Here is a 5,834-nt window from a genome sequence, read left to right as displayed (position 1 = left end):
GCTATTTTTTGGTTGCAGCCGTCATTGTTGTTTGGTGGGTCCAGGCTGGATTCGAACCCACCACCTTGGATGTATGTGGCTGGCACCTTAGCCACTTGAGCCACAGGCGCTGAGCCCCCACTGCAGGTCCTTAGTCTCAGCTCAAGCCCCCATGGTTTGAGAGTGAGGATCAGAAACTACTCAACTCTTCACAAACACTTGGAGACCTGGCCCATGCACTGCAACTTTGGGGCACACTGATGACATTTGGAACTGAATTAGCAAGGGGTTATAGACAGGCAACCCAACTTTTGGGGGTGCCCAGAGACACAGCAGCTTTGACTCCCTCAAGTGGTTTTGAGGTATGTGAGATCAGCCAGTGAGAGCTAAAGGCAAAGACAGAGAACCTGATGTCAGATGACCCATGGTGACTATCCATGACAGACTGGCTTGTGGACACAGGGAAGTACACTTTTGGGGATTCCTTAAAGATCTGGGGAGAATGAGGTTGGGCATTGTGGTGGGTACCTGTAGCCTCAGCTACTTGGGAGGCTGAGGCAAGAGGATCACTTGAACCCAAGAGTTTCAGGTTGCTGTCAGCTAAGACATTACTCTGAGGGCAACAAAGTGAGACCCTGTCTCAAAATCTGGGGAAAGGCCTGGCCAGGTGCCTTACACCTATAATCCCAGAACTCTAGGAGGCCAAGGAGGGCGGATCACCTAAGTTCACAAGTTTGAGACCAGCCTGACCTAGAGTGAGACCCTGTCTCTAAAAATATCCGAGTATTGTGGTGGATGCTTGTAGTCCCAGATACTTGGGAGGCTGAGGCACGAGAAGCGCTTGAGCCCAGAAGTCTGAGGTTGCTGTAAGCTGTGATGCAATAGCATTCTACTGGGGGTGACAGAGTAAGACTCTGTCTTAAAAAGAAGAAAAAAAGAAAGGAACAAAAGATCTGGGAAGGCTGTGTGGCATTAAATTCTCACTTGGGCAGTCAAGGGGACAAGAATCAGAATTCTCAAAGGCTATCCCACTTGCTCAAGTTGTGGTGACCGTTCTGCAGAGCTAGGGCCAGTTATGGCATTCAGGACAGTCTGTGGGCCTCTGCTGCTTGCTTCTGGCTCCGTGGGCAGTGGCTCAGAGACAGGGCACAAACCAGAGCCCAAACCTCCCACTCCTCAGTCAGCAGGTGAGGCAGGCCTGCAGGATCAGGGAAGGAGAAGTGTAGCCTCCGAGGGAAGGACTTCCTCTGTCTGGGTCACCCCCTGATCTTTCCAACCCACAGCCTGGAGCTTTGCACACTGATTACTCAGGGCTTTCCTTGTCTTCCCAGGCCTCGCTCTTTTCTGCTCTCTTCCTGTTCTTGACTCAGTCACTGTTTCCACCTGTGGTAGCACCTCCCATCCCCAAATCAAGCCACACCTCACATGGGTGGGTTTTGTGTGTGTGTGTGTGTGAGAGAGAGAGAGAGAGAGAGAGAGAGAGAGAGAGAGAGAGAGAGAGAGATACAGAATTTCAAACTTTTGCCAAAGTTTCTTGGACAAATTCTGAACATCAACACGTTGTTCTGAACAACGTTAGATACTTGTTACTGCCCAGTGGGCAGATAAAGAGCCTGAAATGAGGATTGACTTGCCCCAGATCGCCGGCTGAGCCCGTGCTGGGGCACCAGGGCACACGGACTTCTGATTGCGGCTTGGGCCTCCCCCGCACCACGCTGCCTCCTGTGTGCTGAGCAGTGGGCACACATAGATTTCTAGGACAGTCCCATTTTTAAATTGTCATTTAGTTTTCGTGTACTCAGTTCTGCTATTTAGACCCCATGTCCCAATTTGTCCCTCAGAATATAATGGTGATGAAAGTCACAGGTTCCAGGCTCTGCCCTGGGGGAGTCAAGCCCTGAGGCCTTCCTAAGGGATGAAGAGCACTGGGACCACAGCTGGCTGACCTCTGCTACACACAGCCCAGGACTGCTTCCTGTCTACCAAGAGCCACAACAGCCTGCGTGAGGCCATCTTGAAGGTCTGGGTGGGGAGGCACTCTAGGTCAGCATGTGAACGAGAAAGCCGGTCCTTCTGGCACTGAGGTCATGTTTTAGTCAGCAGGGCCAGAATTAGGTCTTCCTCCACCCTCCCACCTCTCCCTTCCCTCAGGGATCGTCTGTCCTCCTCCTTACTTCCTGAAACCTGAGAGCTGTGGGTGACAACAGGGCACAGACTGCACAGCAGGGGGACCAGGAGCCACCAGGGAGAGGGAGACAAAGGCAACACAGCAAGGGGAGGCAGGGCCTGATACCCCCCCACCCCACCCCTGGCCCCCAGCCCATCCTTCATTTCATGGGGGCTCTTTAGCTCTCTTTCTTGAAAGAGGAGAGAGCTACACTCTTATGGGATTACTGTCCTAAAACATTGCTTCCTGTGTGTCCTATCCCACACACAGGTGTCCCCTTGAGCCTTCTCAGGTACCCTTGGCCAACTGTGCCAAGGTGGTCACTCCTGAGGAAATCTCCTCAAGGGTCAGAAGGGGCAGGGGAATTTCTTTCTCATGTTTTATACCTTTGAAAAAAGTATTTTCTAATTCTATTGTAGTTTTTATTTTTTATTTTTCTTTCTAGACAGAGTCTCACTATGTTGCCCTTGGTAGAGTGCTATGGCATCACAGCTCACAGCAACCTCCAGCTCTTAGGCTTAAGCAATTCTCTTGCCTCAGCCTCCCAAGTAGCTGGGATGACAAGCGCCCACCAAAACGTCCAGCTATTTTTGTTGTTGTTGTTGTTGCAGCTGTCATTGTTGTTTAGCTGGCCCCGGGCTGGGATCGAACCTACCAGCCTCAGTGTATGTGGCTGGCGCTGTAACCACTGTGCTATGGGCGCTGAGCCATCATTTTTATTTATTTATTTTTTTGAGACAGTCTCACTTTGTTGCCCCTGATAGAGTACCATGGTGTCACAGCTCACAGCAACCATGAACTCTTGGGCTTAAGAGATTTCTAGCCTCAGCCTTCCAAGTAGCTGGGACTATAGGCACCCACCACAACACCCAGCTATTTTTATAGAGATGATGTCTCACTCTTGCTCAGGCTGGTCTCGAACTCATGAGCTCAGGCAATTCACCCGCCTTGGCCTCCCAGAGTACTGGGATTACAGGCATGAGCCACCGCGCCTGGCCCATGGATATGATTTTCCAAAGACTCTGAGGCTCAGCTCCCTTTTTACTTATTTCAGACAGGCCTGGGGCCTGGCTGTTGTCAGGCCCCACCAGGTCCTTCATTCAGTTTGTAGCTACATCTACGGAGCCAAACTGCCTTGACCCGCTTTCTGAGGAGAGAACATGCAGGAAGTGCTGGCACAAGCCAGGTTTGGCCTACAGAAGGCGTTCCAGACTCCTGGCAGCCTCCTGGTCCGGCTGCAGGCCCAGGTGGCTGCAGGCTCCAGGATGGATGACTCAGGTACACTGTGCTGGACAAACAAGCCAGGATTCCCAACCCAGCAGGTCATGCCTGTAATTAGCCTTCCTGTCAACACTGTACCATCACCTCCTGAGGGTGGCCTGGCCCAAGGAGACTGATAGGAATGTGGTTATCATGGTTTGTGTTTTGTTGCCCAAGGTGCTTCCTGATGCTTCTAAAGCTGGGCTTGGAGCTGAACTACCAGCACCTGTGCTGTCTGATGACAGCAGGGACGCTCCTGGGCTGAAGGAGCCCTACTGAGAGCAAAGACAATCTGGTGAGGGGATTCTGGTATGTTTCTTTTCCCTGATCCTAGCACCTACTGTTTCAGGGCTACCTTTCTTTGGAAGAACCAAAAACCCAGACAAGCTGGAGATGACTGGGCTTCAGCCAAGAAGATGGCTGAGTGTCTAGGTGTGCAGCTAAGGATCATCATATCTGCATCACTAAAATAGTAAAGAACAAACAGCTAATATTTCCTGGGCACATAACACATGCCAGCACTATTCTAAGCTCTTCATGTATCTTACTGAATTCTCAAAATATTCCTGTGACATTGCTACTAGTATTATCCTCATTTTACAGATGAAAAACCCCCAGGCTCTGCCAGCACAGCAGCTCACACCTGTAACCCTAGCCCTCTCAGAGGCTGAGGCGGGTAGATTGCTTGAGCTTAGAAGTCTGAGACCAGCCTGAATAAAAGTGAGACCTATCTCTACTAAAAATAGAAAAAATTAGCTGGGCGTTGTGGCAGGTGCCTATAGTTCCAGCTATTCAGGAGGCTGAGGCAAGAGTATTGCTCAAGCCCAAGGGTTTGAAGTTGCTGTGAGCTATGGTGATGCCATGGCACTCTACCCAGGGCAGCAGAGTGAGACTGTGTCTTAAAACAAACAAACACCCCCCCCCACCACCACCAGGGTCTGAGTAGTTGGCTCAGAAGCACACAGCTGGTAACCAGCAAATGTCAGGCCTGACCTACAGCTAGTGCTCTTAACCCTCAGGGACACTGCCTTTCTTCTGCTCTGTTATCATGACTGTAGTGCAATTAGGGGACCGAGTGTGAAACCTCAGGATTCCAGGCCTGGACGCCACAATCCACTGTATGATCTTGGCTGTCACTATTCACTCTGGCCTTCAGATTCTTCCTGTGGACTTTGAAGGGTTAGGCCAAGTAGTCTTTGCAACTCAGAGTCTTCAGTTCTCTGGCTCTGGCCCACATGCAGACAGCACTAAGGGAAGTCCCCCTTTCCCACCTCCACTGGACAGCCCCATTAGAAGTGTTTACTCCTGGTTGTCAAGGGCAGCATCAGGGCATTTGAGAAGAGCACTGATAAACTCGTGACCTGGTGCCACTGACTAATGGAGCAAAGCTGCTTCCCCACTCCATACCTCAGTTTCCCCACTCAATCTAATGGCGATAATGACCTTTGTGTGCTCAGTGCTATGATGAGTCAGGGTTAATTAGTAACAGAATTTGGACTCCTCACAAGAAAAGGATTATCTACTGGATCTGGGCTACACTGTGGCCATGATGACACATCACATGTGCCCCTGATTAGTGGCTTGCCTAACTTTGTGGGTTGGCCTGGGGGTGGCCCAGCCCCAAGGGCCGTTGAGGCCAGGTACAAGGATGGCACCTTGGGAGCCTCTGTGCTTTTCTCATGTGCTGATATGGCTACCAGGGGCTTATGTTCCCCTGGGATTCTTTTTCTGCTGATTTCCTGTTTAGCCTGGTTCTTATCCTTGCTGCTAGTGCCCCTCTTCCTGGATGCAGGGTCTTAACCTTGACCTTAAATTTAGAGAGTTTTTTCCCTTTCTTTTTTTGTTGCAGTTTTTGGCCAGGGCCAAGTTTGAACCCGCCACCTCCGGTGTATGGGGCCAGTGCCCTACTCCTTGAGCCACAGGTGCCGCCAGTAGTTCTTCAATAACTATCCATTCTCTTCATTCTCTCTCCTATCTCAGGGCTTTCAGTTTTTCTTCCTAGACAAGCCTGTGATAGTAACTAGGCAGCTTCAGCCTCAAGGAGCTTAAGTGGGGTTAGGAGAGAAGACCTGTAACAAAATAAGGACAAAGAACGATGAACGTCTCCTCTCTGCAAGTCAAGCTAGGAAAGGCAGTTAGACATGGAACACTAGGGGCATCTAGTGGCTCTTCTGGGTACTGCTAGCACTCCTCCCTGGCACCAACGCTATACACCTGACCTTCCATCTGAAGTTGGCTACAATGATTTACCCTAGCTCTTGGAAATGCAGCAGGTGGCATGATCTTTAAGAAAGGGAGATTTTCTAGTCACTTAATAGTCAATAACTCACTTTTTTTTGGGAGACATGGTCTCGCTTTTTTGCCCTGGGTAACGTGCAGGAGTATGTCACCATAGCTCACTGCAACCTCACACTCCTGGGCTCAAGTG

This window comes from Otolemur garnettii, unplaced genomic scaffold (genome assembly GCF_000181295.1).
Source record: "Otolemur garnettii isolate 467f Iridium unplaced genomic scaffold, OtoGar3 scaffold00293, whole genome shotgun sequence".
Classification (NCBI taxonomy): domain Eukaryota; kingdom Metazoa; phylum Chordata; class Mammalia; order Primates; family Galagidae; genus Otolemur; species Otolemur garnettii.
Note: the sequence above shows the minus strand (reverse complement) of the source record.